Here is a 14,703-nt window from a genome sequence, read left to right on the forward strand (position 1 = left end):
GAAGACACCTTTTGCCACAATCCAATAAGATAATTAACTCAAAATACCTGCAAATGCTTTTAAATGTTGACTTGACAGTTGTCCAAAAGACGACCATTGACACCTTGCACAAGAAGGGCAAGAGACAAATGGTCATTGCAAAAGAGGCTGGCTGTTCACAGAGGTCTGTGTCCAAGCAAGTTAATAGACACAGGCGAAGGGAAGGAAAAGATGTGGTAGAAAAAAAGTGTACAAGCAAAGGGATAACCACACCCTGGAGAGGATTGTGAAACAAAACCCATTCAAAAATGTGGGGGAGATTCAGAAATAGTGGACAGCAGCTGCAGTCATTGCTTCAAGAACCACTACGCACAGACGTATGCAAGACATGGGTTTCAGCTGTCGCATTCCTTATGTCAAGCCACTCTTGAACAACAGACAGCGTCAGAACCGTCTCGCCTGGGCTAAAAACATAAATGCTGCTGAGTGGTCCAAAGTTATGTTCTCTGATGAAAGTAAATTTTCCATTTCCTTTGGAAATCAGGATCCCAGAGTCTGGAGAAAGAGAGGCACACAATCCACGCTGCTTGAGTACCAGTGTAAAGTTTCCACAGTCAGTGATAGTTTGGGATGCCATGCCATCTGCTGGTGTTGGTCCACTGTGTTTTTACTGTGTATACCAGGAAGTTTTGCACTTACCAAAGTGGCGGGCTGAGACTGTGACGTAGACGCTAAGCGCTGAATGTACGGTTGTAGTTTGTAGTGGACATGGAGGCACAGAAAGCTATTCGCTCTGTTGTGGAGAACCGGCACTTGCCAACTTAAGCCCGAACAAGAAGGGTGTTTGTTAAACATTTTGAATGGAGATTATGTTGTTGCCCTACTCCCGACAGGTTTTGGGAAAATTATTACCGATCGTCAGCGAGAAACTGTGTGCAGCACTGCTTGACGTGCACAACGATCGAGAAATCATGGAAGGGAATTTCATTGTTCACAGTTAATGGTGGAGGACGCGTGGGCAAACATTCCTTGGTGACATTCCTGATTAACCAGAAAATAAAGTAGGAAGATAGACGTGAGTGGAAAGACACTGTAAGGATAGTGTTCAACTAGCTCTGGCTGATTTACTTTACATAATCTGCAAAAGTCGTTCATAGCCATGTTAACTTCGGTATTTCGCTCGATGGGTTTGTTTTCACATCATACGTGTGTTTTACAGCAGATTTTCGATGCGGCTGAGCCTGCGCATAACGCACATCATATCCAAACGTTATGTGATTGGCTTACGTTTAGACCAATGATTTTAAACTTCAGACAAGTTCCTCCCACGAGAAGGAAAACAATTGTCAATTATGCCCAGCCAGACTCTGTCTACAAAGAGAAGCAAAATAGCAGAGGATGGTATTACCAGGCTACTAGTCTAATCCCTGTCCGGGAAACCACCCCTATATGTGTTTGTATATAATGTAGTTTATATAAATATCCCTAAATGTCCAAAAAATTCCCATTAAATTTCCAGTTTGATATATTTCCAAAATTCCCCAGATTAGATTCCAATAAAAAGTTTCTGAACAGTTTTTGGAAACTTTCCACCCAATAATTTTGGCAATATTTAAATCTGACAAAAATTTGCAGTGTTTATCACACTAGTCTACTTTAATGTTGAATTGGGAAACACAGAAAATTATTTTGAAATTATTTTTTTTCTAAAACAGAGAGCAAAGTAAGACTCGTGCCGTTCCCGGTAAAATATAAGTCATTCAATTTACCCATTTAAGAACAAACCAAAATAAAAAACTTTGTGTGAGCTCATGTAAATGATGTATGCATCTAATGCATTTACTGAATGTATGCACATTGCATGGAGATCACAGTCATTCAATCCACTGAAGGTTGCTTTGGATAAAACTCTTTACCTGATGTTTCAATCTAATTCTACTGAATCTATTATAGATGCAGTAAGTTATCACCTCATGAATTTAAGTTTATTTTCCCCTCATGTTTCTCAATGTTTTTATGATTATTCCTCAACCATCAATAATAAAGATTGAAAAACAGACACCAACCTATTTGTTCCTCAGTATCTTCATCCTTTATTCTGCATGGTTGTGGATCTGTCATCTTCTCAAGCTCCTCTTTCACCAGCATCAACATTATGTCATGAAGATTTCAGTTGTCACACATGGAGTGATTTCTCTGTGTGTTTGACTCCATCTTTTATTGGTGGATTGTTGTAGGAGGAGCTTCACTAGAGATGAAAGAAGAGGCATTAAAACATTTAATGTCAGTAAAACATTCACCATCTGTTTCAGTTGTTTTAATGTTTTACTTGCACTGAAAAAAAATGACTTTCCTACTTAGTGTTTTTGTCTTGTTTTCAGTAAAAATATCTAAAAAATCTTAAATTAAGATGTTTTATCTTGATGAGCAAAATTACCTTAGAAAATAAGTCTAGTTTTTAGACAAAAAATATAAACTAAGTAAATGTGTGCTTAAAACAATTAAGCTAAAAAAATCTGCCCATGGAATAAGAAAAATTTTATTGAAATAAGTTTACATTTTTCATAAACACTTAATTCAAGAAAAATGTTCTTATACAATTGGCAATGTTATCTATACAAACGTAATGCTGATGTTTTTTTTTTTTTTATAAAAACAAGCTCCAGTTCATGTTCTCTGAATAATAAACACTTTTTAACACATGATATGCCTGAATGCAAATAATTTAAATAAATATCACAATAAAAAGGTTAGGGGAACAATATCAGAATGTTATGAGAACGTTTAGGTAACGTTAGCGTAATGTTTGTAGACCGCATTAACACCTTGTGTGTGCATTATTTTTGACAAATTCAATAGCCTGTAGTTAGGGATGCATATCAATTAATCGCGATTAATCTATAGCAGAATAAAAGTTTTAGTTTACATCATATATGTGTGTGTGTACTGTGTATAATAACTTTGTATAGTTAAATGCACACACATGCATGTATACATTTAAGCAATGTTTACATATGTATATACATTTGTATATTTATGTATAATTTATATTATATATAAATATAAATACTTAGTATATAAATATATTTTTTTCTTAAAATTATACATGCATGTGTGCATATTTATATATACATAATTATTATACACAGTTCACACACATATATGATATAAACAAAAACCTTTATTCTGCTATAGATTAATCGCGATTAATTGATATGCATCCCTACCTGTAGTCAATAATTCATTACTGAAAATTCAATGTTATCTAAACAAAAAGTAATGCTAATACTCAATTTCACGATTTCATACGGTAGATCCACATTATCATCAAGATTAAATTATGCATTGTTATTTGTGCTTGTACTGAGATAAATTTATTTCATATACATCTTGTAAAATTCAATCTTAAATCAATATTTAAATACAAATATGTGGTTCATGCAACACGCACGCTGATTAATGCATTTATTACAAAATGAAATATATGATGTAAAACACAACCATTTATTAAAAAAGTACAAAAGTTTTGTACAACCTGAAGTAAACACATGAAATAATCTAGTTAACGCACAAAGGCAGTGATTCAGTGTTAAGATTCTAGTTTAAAGGGACACAAGGCAGCATTTTTATGTTAATAAATAATCTTCGTAAGTCGGTAACAGTGGTGTCAAAAGTTACTCAAGTAGAAGTATAGATACTAGGGTTTAAAAAGACTTTTGTAGAAGTTGAATTATCAACTCAAGCTTTTTACTCAAGTAAAAGTGAAAAAGTACTGGTTTCAAAACTACTTAAAGTATAAAAGTAAAAGTAATGTAAGGAAAAAAATGTCATTGTGGAAAAAAGCTTAGACCGCGCCACAGGGGCCTATTGTGCACTACCCTATCTCCTCTAAGAAACGTTTCTAAAGGCCATAATAACTATAGTGTTATATTAAAAATGTTAATGTAAAAAAAATTAGCTCCAACCCTTATAAAACCTTGGCTACCTGTAGTTTCAGGTGACTTTATAGACCTTTATTAGTTTGTTTAGTTCTGCTTGATTAAACCTGGAGCTAAACACTGCAGGACATCGGCACTCCATGTTGCCTACCCCTGCACTAGGCTATCTGTTTCAACCACATACGGTATATGCCCAATAAAAATGAACGCATTTCAATACAATGCAAAAAAATACATTAAAGCAGTGGTTCTCAAACTGGGGGTCGTGAGATGGTGCCAGGGGCCCCAGTTTTATAATATTTTATGAAATACATTACTTTATTATAAATTCTGTGTAACTGAACCTTAGAAAAAATAAGGCTACTAAACAAAAGCAATACATTGTATAATTTAATATGTTTTGTTTAATTCAAATTTTAAGTTTTAGAATGTTTATGTCATACTTTTTCTTTGGGGGGCCGCAAAGGAATCCACTGTACACAAGGGAGGCTGCATAAAAAAGGTTTGATAACCACTGCATTAAAGAACCACAAATGTGTACTGCTGAGCATTAACATTCCATAGAGAGGAAGATATGATGACTAGATGCCTATAAATATTGTAATGGTGCAAAAAGTCAAACTTCAGAGCAGTGCCGCTGGTGGCCAAACTTTTATAGTGGTGCCCTCTTTAGTTAAAAAACAACAAAATCACACACAACTATAGTATGGGTGAGAATAGAAATATGCTATTGTTATCATTTATAATTGTATTTTGACAGCAACACAAACTACAATTATACAAATATGCAATTATATATTATAGCCTATATTTCCTCATCTGTACTTGTGTAGCTAATGGACTTCAGTACACTTTACTTTAGTCAGTATAAATCCCAGCAATTTTGGAGAATTACTCAATGTCTTTCTTGTAGAAACAGGTTTAAGGAAACAGCTGATGTCTATTAACAAAAGCAAAAGTTGGTATGTATGGTTATGTGTTTGATTGATTATTTTTTAGCATATATACAAAACAACAGATGTCTTTAGCATAGATATCTTTGCCATGCTTCAAAACGCAACGCAGCACAATGTCATTTAAGTTGAACAACTGAAGTTACATGATATAAATTGGTATTGTTACACTATTTAAATCACACAGATGAGTTGGTGTCAGCAGTTAACTTACACATTTACACAGGCTTATGAATGTGAACTGACCTGAAAGTGATGCGCGAGTTTTATTTCGTACTTTTCCATTTGAAGGGTCCGTGTACGTGTACGTGTACGTTTTGACAGTTTGTTTTTTCGTTTAAACCAAAAAACAAAATAACGAGAAACCACACGTTTTTCGTTTGTCGTTTAAAAAAACGCTAAAAAAGAGCCGTTCTTCCGTTTTTGTTTTCTGAATCTAAAAACGAAAAACGACTAAACCAAATTCAAATAACGGTTCGATTTTGGTTTTTGAAACCCTTTTTTCATTTCTCCGTTTGAAGATCTACATTAAAATAAAGACAGGTTAGCCACGTGACGCGGAAGTTATTAAATAGAGCCTATCAAAATAAAAGTCATAACAAAGCACTAACGTAACACCAGAGTAACGTTATAGAAAAAAATCTATAAATAAATAGGCTTTGTGGTTACTGTTAGCGATATTTGATAAAATACCATGTTATCTAAATACAATGTGTGATGTGTTGAGGTATTTTTTATAAAAAAAATAATGTGTTATAATACATTAATATAATATTTCAGTAAGATAACCATTTAATTATTCTAACGTTAGGGGAACGTTAAAATAACCTAAAAATAACATTAGGGGAATGTTTATTTTCTTAAAGAAAACATTCCTGGCTAACCAAAAACCTTGGAAAATAGGGGAACGTTTTGGGAACCAAATTGTTAGCTGGGGTAGGAATATTTGGCTTACATGGAAATCCAGGATTTATCAATATTCTACATTAAACAGTGTATTTTTTTATTCAGGCTACTTATATTAATTTCGGGCTACCAAAAATTAAAGAGTGTCTGCCCGAAGGGCTACCAGGGATTTTAAATAATATATTAATTTTGCGAGCCCTGGTCAGGTATATAATTGGCATTGTCTTAAAGCTGCTCAGCTTTCGTTTTTGTTGAGAATAGTTGCACTTGAGTTTACTTGACTTATTAAAAATTTGCCTTGTTGTGTACAGTAGAATTCTGATGCTTCGTAGAATCGAATTGAATCGTTACCTTGTGAATCGTAATTGAATTGAATTGCGAGGGCAGTGCCAATGCACACCCCTAGTTGATGTGACCCCTTTAAATTAAACATGACTTTCTTTTGTGTTATTTAGTGAATTCACTTTGGAAATCCTTTTGATCTGTACACCACAGAGAGACTCTTGTATATTTGGTGCAGTGTTGTTTTTGTCCACTAGAGGCAGTTGACTCGGCTGTATTGGGTGAACTGATTACATCTAACCTAAATGAAGAAGTCAACTAAACACAGACATGCACACGGTTACTGTGATGTTTCAAGAAAATTACTTCATCTTAATATTTTCTTTATTGTAATGTGTGAATCCTCTGCTTATTGATGTTGATTTTGCCTGAAACAGGTGAGCAAATACATACAAAAATCATTTGCCCGACCATAATTCATACTTCATACTCTTTAAGTAAGGTCATGGATGCGATCACTGCACTCAGGATCGACCTTCATCCATGTTGTTGTGAATGACGCCAGTTGGTTAAAAAAACAATCAAAACTTCATGACACATGACACTACAAGATTATTACTGATAGACTGTTTGTCTCCTGCTAAAAAACAATCACGTTACAGAAAAGAAATTACAATTCTCTTACTCAAATTACTACTTTTTTACTCAGTGACTTTTTATCTTGTGTACAGACTCAAGTTTCTGTCCACCAATAAGTTATTGTCCACCTCTGTCAACTGTGTGGTTAAATCATTATAAACCCTCATGTGTTCAACAGAATAAAGAAACTCATACAGGTTTAGATCAACATGCGGGTGAGGAAATGATGACAGCACTTTTATGATTAAATAAACTCTCCTGTTAAAACAGTAAATGACCAATCAAAATCAACTTTTTATATTTACTTTTATTTCATCTTTATTTTACTAAGTCTCCCAACTCTTTTTGAGTGAAACCTTGCACAGAAGACACATTATTACACAAAGATTAAATTAAAAACAATAGAGATCAAAGTTAAAATTCACTAATATAAAGGACTTTTAATACTATTTGTAAATACTGAAATGTATTTATACAAAATCCAGCCTGAGAATAGCAATAACACACTCTTATAACAGATAAACTTTATAAGCTTCAAACTTTTAATTTTCCCAATGCAGGTAATTCCCATGCAGTGAAAGCAGCATGCATGTAAATAATGTCCTCATAGTCCAAAACATTTTAAAATAAACTGAACAAATTCTTTCCTAACTACAAGATTAAAGCACAGCACTGTAATAAAATCCTAACCTAACTAAAAACAGCATTGAGTTCAATAAAAGACTGACTTATAGTGAAGATGAAAGTAGATCACAGTATCATCTACATAAAGATGCACTATAGCAAAGTTTTTACAGGATTTATGTATTGTGATGTTACAGTTGATCTGATACTGACACAAGACTGTTGAATGATAAACTCAATACTTCAATGAATAATTCATGTATTTGAACATTAGATTATTTACACTGAGCTGTCATTAATATATCACTGTATATGACATCACTGCATCACTGATGTCACTGCTGAGAGACTGTTGCTAGGTGATGATGTCATAAAGAGAGTTGTGACATCACTCCAGTAGTTCTGATGGACAGACAGCTGATCTACTCACAGACCTGCAACATCTAACAATGACAAACACACAGAAAGAGATCATGTTATAAAATCTGACCATTAGTTTATTTAACATACAGATATACAGATTTTCTCACCTCTATTTGTTTGTCATCAGTTTTGTTTTTAGATGAGTTCAATTTATTCATGCTGATGAAAAAGCCATGGTATCAAGATTCATACTCTTGAAATCTGAATTCATATAAGAATATTCACTCTATGTTATGCAATTCTATACAACAGTTCTTTCTGGTTCTCGAATCTGATTGGCTAAGAGGCGTGCGATATTCTACTGATAACGGCACAGTAACCGCTTCACCATTTTGTATCATTCCGCCACCTGCTGGTCATTTTAGTATGAGTGATACAGCTCATCTCTGACTGGAAAAACTGCACGCACACACACACCGACGGCACGCGCTGTTTTTAAACACTCTCCGTGTGTCTCATTGACACTCGTGACTCAGTGTGTGAATCCCAATCAGAAGTGATTATTCCTTCAAAGATCAGCGCTCTTGGATGTTACAATAAACTTAATGGGAGTAACGTCTTGTTACATCGTGTGGACGATTAACACTTGGAATGTAAACAATATTTTTTTCTGGAGCGATCTCTCTCCTCAGAACGCGAAAACACAGTGGAACTGCAGGTAAGCACCACAGCTGTTAAATGTGGACATTGATCATTTATTTTATCGTGACGTGACTATTAAAACACGTTATGAGATATCACCACTGATATATTTATAAGCAGCATGCAAAAACATCTCTCTGACACTTACAGGGCCGCATTAACAATAGGGCTAGGCGGGGCTAAAGCCCCGGGGCCCGAACAAGTAGGGGGCCCGTGATTGGCTGTGAAGCAGATTGACTCCTACTAGCTATCTGATTGCCAAAGCCTTACCACGCCCCCTACAAATTAGGTTTTTGCCGCTGTCATGAGCAATCCAGTCCCCCCGAGCAATTCGGTCTCCCCTAGGACCCCGATTGGTATCTAGCACTAATGCCTGCTCAAAAATGTGTCATTGCAATATCTCGTCTGCATACGCGGCTAGCAAGCTAATAATGTTGTACAAAATAGAAACATTACATTTTTAAAAAATAAAAGTTAACTAAAAAAAACAATATAATAAACTAATATTCATGTTGCAGACACGTCAGTACTTTTGTGTCATCATCTGCTTTACAAAAACAATACTTTTATTTTTTGTAAATTATTAACATACCTTACGGAATATATATTTTTAAAAGTAAAAGTGTAGTAATCATGGCTTATAATTATAATTTAAATGTGTGATTCAACTATGTAGTAATCATGTTTTGTATAAGTAATTAATGAGTAAGTAATTGTATAAATAGACAGTCAAAGTGGAAATGGTACAGTATAATAATCTAAATAATAAAATGACACAAGCACTGTGTAGATCTCCCACCTATAGCCTCATTTATATACTACTATATGAAACATATAATTTAAAAGACATCAATTGTAATTTTAACAACGTTCTAACTACATAAATCATAACGCGATTTTGTAGGAATTGTAATAAGGCGCTAAGAAAACTACCCATGAGGAGTTTTTTTAGCCAATGGAGTCGCGTGGGGTCAGGGCCGGAGTGGGACTCATTTTCAGCCCTGGAGTTTCATGCCTTAGACCGCCCACTTTAGTTCATGACTGACTATTGAAATAATATCTTTAAACCCTCAGTAGTATAAGTCTGCAGTAGTGCACTGTTCTCTGCAGCCTTGCAATTCACTGTATTTTTCAAATCATATTCCGTGCAAATGCAGTAAACAATTATAATTTTTGACATAATCATGCAGCTCTACCATAAGACCATATATTACTAAAGTAAACTTATTCAAAAACTAAAGGAAACAAACGTGTTTGTGTTTTCCTCTATATTTCTATTTCTAAAAAATTGTGAGTCTTGAGATTAACTGTTGGGTTGATAACGTTTGGAAACCCCTGATATACAATACACAAGCAAGATTTATCAAGTATGCATTGGAAACAAATGGAAAAAATCTGTATCTTTTTTTAGTACTTAGATCATGTCTATTGCTAAATAACGTAGGCCTACATTGTGTTAAAAAAAGAAAACATAATGGATATACTTTTGAAACTACTTTTTTCAAATAAACTAATGAGTTTTGCATCAAATAGATTTTTGTTCCTCTTGCAATAAACAATTAATAATGACTATTCATAGAGAATTCATCTATGACTTGGATAAAAAAATACGTTTTGTAAATTATTTTCCTTTTAGAGGCCAGCCCGTTTGTATTAAGACGCGCTCAAGTTTATTTAAAATATAATAGACGCGCGGCCGACAAGCACACTCAAAAGACGCGCTCAAGTTTATTTAAAATATAGACGCGCGGCCGGCAAGCGCACTCAAAAGACGCGCTCAAGTTTATTTAAAATATAGACGCACGGCCGGCAAGCGCACTCAAAAGACGCGCTCAAGTTTATTTAAAATATAATAGACGCGCGGCCGGCAAGCGCACTCAAAAGACGCGCTCAAGTTTATTTTAAATATAATAGACGCGCGGCCGACAAGCACACTCAAAAGACGCGCTCAAGTTTATTTAAAATATAGACGCACGGCCGGCAAGCGCACTCAAAAGACGCGCTCAAGTTTATTTAAAATATAATAGACGCGCGGCCGACAAGCGCACTCAAAAGACGCGCTCAAGTTTATTTAAAATATAATAGACGCGCGGGCGGCAAGCGCACTCAAAAGACGCGCTCAAGTTTATTTAAAATATAATAGACGCGCGGCCGGCAAGCGCACTCAAAAGACGCGCTCAAGTTTATTTAAAATATAGACGCACGGCCGGCAAGCGCACTCAAAAGACGCGCTCAAGTTTATTTAAAATATAATAGACGCGCGGCCGACAAGCACACTCAAAAGACGCGCTCAAGTTTATTTAAAATATAGACGCGCGGCCGGCAAGCGCACTCAAAAGACGCGCTCAAGTTTATTTAAAATATAATAGACGCGCGGCCGGCAAGCGCACTCAAAAGACGCGCTCAAGTTTATTTTAAATATAATAGACGCGCGGCCGACAAGCACACTCAAAAGACGCGCTCAAGTTTATTTAAAATATAGACGCACGGCCGGCAAGCGCACTCAAAAGACGCGCTCAAGTTTATTTAAAATATAATAGACGCGCGGCCGACAAGCGCACTCAAAAGACGCGCTCAAGTTTATTTAAAATATAATAGACGCGCGGGCGGCAAGCGCACTCAAAAGACGCGCTCAAGTTTATTTAAAATATAATAGACGCGCGGCCGGCAAGCGCACTCAAAAGACGCGCTCAAGTTTATTTTAAATATAGACGCTCGGCCGTCAAGCCCACTTAAAAGACGCGCTCAAGTTTATTTAAAATATAATAGACGCGCGGCCGGCAAGCGCACTCAAAAGACGCGCTCAAGTTTATTTAAAATATAGACGCACGGCCGACAAGCACACTCAAAAGACGCGCTCAAGTTTATTTAAAATATAGACGCACGGCCGGCAAGCGCACTCAAAAGACGCGCTCAAGTTTATTTAAAATATAATAGACGCGCGGCCGACAAGCGCACTCAAAAGACGCGCTCAAGTTTATTTAAAATATAATAGACGCGCGGGCGGCAAGCGCACTCAAAAGACGCGCTCAAGTTTATTTAAAATATAATAGACGCGCGGCCGGCAAGCGCACTCAAAAGACGCGCTCAAGTTTATTTTAAATATAGACGCTCGGCCGTCAAGCCCACTTAAAAGACGCGCTCAAGTTTATTTAAAATATAATAGACGCGCGGCCGGCAAGCGCACTCAAAAGACGCGCTCAAGTTTATTTTAAATATAGATGCGCGGCCGGCAAGCGCACTCAATATAGACGCGTCTGACTCTGAAACAAAACTCGTGTTCAAGTAAGCGCTTTGAAAACCAGAAGACAGCGGCACGTCCTGCGTTTCCCATGCGTTTAAGATGTCAATGAACCCTAATGCAAGAATTCTTACAATAAGTGGTCGGGACTCGGGACACAATCAACTTGTGCATAAAGCGGCGGGAACATCTCTCACCCGCAAATACGCGTCATCCCGGTGGCATGACAACACCGGCCCTCGTGGCCAAAAAAAACAGACCGGCCCACCGGGAATCCTCCCGGTTCTCCCTATGGCCAATCCGTGCCTGCGTGGGGTCCTAGGGGAGACCGAATTGCCCGGGGGGACCGAATTGCTCACGACACCGCCAGCCGCAGCACGCGCCTTTGAAGAAGCGCTGAGGGCGGAGAAGCGCCCGACGTCATTCGCTTCGGGCGCATTGTCCAATCGAATGAGGGGAGGGGCGGGCCTTACGTTGTGGTAAGGGAAGTTTACAGGGGCTTTGAAGAACCGGAGGGTTAGGACTCCACTCGTTCACTCTCTCCTGCGTGTTTGTGCACCTCTCACCCTCAAACAAGGTCAGAGCAAGCGTCCTCTTTTCAAAGTTTCTGCTAATATGACAGTTAACAGCAAAAGAGCGCTCACGCGTCAATATTTGATTGACAAGACAGCTTACTCGGTGGTTGCTTAGCAATATATAAAGCCGCGCCGCACTGTATAGTCGCAAAACGTAGAACAACATTTGGTCAGACATCACTTTTTAGTAAGAGGCATAAAATGGTGGAATGCTTTACCATCAGAAATTAAAACACTGAAAGGACTCAAGGTTTTTAATACACATTTAAAGCAATGGCTAAAACTGAAACAACTTTGTGAACGCTGATTATACAGGCTACAACTCAATGTATAAATTTGTTTAGATTCTGTTTTATAGTGACTACTACATCTATTTAAGCCCACATCTTATTTTATGTATTTGATGTATTTATTATGTATATTTTAATAGCTATAAATGTGTGCTTCAATACTCTGTAATCTCTGTTTTAACCTTACAAGCCTAACCAGGGACAGGGGTTGCAAATTAGTCTTGGCTATAAACCTGTATGCATGGAATCTACTTTGTATTTTTTATAAAGCAATGTTTTATGCATTTGTCCCTGTTAAATAAACATTAAATAAATGTAAATAAATAAATCAAACATCAGAAATAAAGTAATTTACTGCCCTTGACTGAATCACTTTTGTAAAATAAATAAGAATGAATGTTGAATTTATAGTGAAAGATAGGTACTGTATATTTGATTACTCTACACAATATAATATTATTCAGTGCTTTAAGTTTTTCAAGCAGGTCGATTTCTTGTGTGCCTTTGTTCTATTGTTATTTGTAAGTCTTGTCATCAAGCTTGAGATTCTTTTCTTAAGTGACTATTATTTTTTTGTGATATGGAAATTGGTCAAAAGAATTCTGAAATTTTAGTGGCATTAAATTTCCATATGATAAAATTCTTATTAAAAGTAATATAACTTGACTGTGAAGTATATCATTATTGTTAGATAAAATGACTCGTATAATGATAAAACATTTAGCTCATCGCCCACCCCTATTAGCTATTAGCAAGGTTAGTGTTAATCTAACAGCTTTTTTCTTGCAACTGTCATTCTGAATTATTCTAAATTATATTTATGTAAAACAACTTCAGCAGTGTTTTAGAAAAATGTTTTCTCTCTGTAGTTGGTGACCTAAAGTGGTGGTGGGGGGGGGCCTGCAGTAACTCATAGCCCCGGGGCCCAAGGAGCTCTTAATGCGGCCCTGGACACTTATAAAAAGTTTTATATAGTACTGACAAGAACAAAGTCTAATAACAAGCGAGTGCTCGTATCGCGTTGAGATTAAATGGGAAAGCAATAGTAACATTATATAAGTATAGTTTTATTAACTTTTACCTCGCGCCAAAACAATAACAACACAAAAGACACTAAATATGAATAAGAAAACAAGTAATAGTTTCATAATGACACCAAATACTGCTGATTTGATCTCATTTTTGATGATCAAACACAGCCAGGGACAACATCAGAGCCAGTGAATCCCTGTCAGAGATGTAGCCCAGAGACGGAGGTGGTCAGCGGGGCGAGTGAACACTGACGTCCGCTCATGCTCTGGTTCTCATACGCACCGAATCTTACTAAGCAAACGTTCAAACAGGCGCTATCTTTACTAATCTGCAGATTTAAATATAATACATATACATTCTTGACTGAACTAATCTTAAAACTACACTTTGTGTGTCACGGTTAATCCGTGTCATGTCTTGTTTCTGTTCCGATTGTTATCACCTGGACATTCATTGATTAATTACCTGCCTCATCACACCTGTTTGTCATTTAGTCTGTGTATATATATACCTCTGTCTTCTGTTTGCTCACTGCTGGATCATTGTCATTACTACCCTGTCTGTTCCCCGTGTCACATTTTGGATGTTCCTGTGTTTGCTACCTGTTCGTCATTTTACTCCTCGTGTTTTTGGTTTCCTATTTTATCATTAAATGTTATTTATTTTGTGAACTCTGCGTATGCGTCCTACTTCCCTACCCTGTCGTGACAGAATGATCCAGCCAAACTGGACGCAGCAGGTTCACGGAGGGCGGCTCCCCCAGGAGTTTCGTCGAGGGGGAGTAGTGACATCGGGGTTCACTCCCCATCAGCCCCGATGTCTCTTGGGGACCGGTCGCTCGCTCCTGCGGGCCTGCGGGAGGAGGATCGGCCCAGGCGGTCCCCTAACGGTTGAGTCGTCGTCGACGGTCCCTCGGAGGACCACCATCCTGCTCGCAGGGGGATCCGGAACGGACCACGCCCGATCATTTCCCCGGGGTAGCTACCAAGGTCTCCGTTTCCGCGAGGGGATGGAAGATGATTTCCGGGGGCATCTGATCGTCGACGATTCCCAGGAGGGGGGTAATTCGTCTGCCTCGGTTCTCGGAGCGATCGCTCCGGTTCTCCTGGCGCAGTCCGGCCAACCGTCCTGTTGGTCTCACCCCGGCGGCTGCCGGCTTCGCCAGGGTCCCCAAGCCCT

At 37.4% G+C, this 14,703-nt stretch overlaps 1 protein-coding gene and 1 pseudogene across 4 annotated transcripts in view; both read right to left on the minus strand.

Moving 5' to 3' along the window:
• LOC129453640 (uncharacterized) overlaps window positions 1-2,201 on the minus strand; it is a 31,112-nt pseudogene extending 28,911 nt beyond the window's left edge.
• Window positions 1-14,703, minus strand: part of LOC129453072 (sialoadhesin-like) — a 205,736-nt gene that overhangs the window by 55,281 nt on the left and 135,752 nt on the right. The gene's annotated exons all lie outside the window — the stretch shown is intronic.

The sequence above is a fragment of the Misgurnus anguillicaudatus genome, chromosome 23 (assembly GCF_027580225.2).
Source record: "Misgurnus anguillicaudatus chromosome 23, ASM2758022v2, whole genome shotgun sequence".
NCBI lineage: Eukaryota > Metazoa > Chordata > Actinopteri > Cypriniformes > Cobitidae > Misgurnus > Misgurnus anguillicaudatus.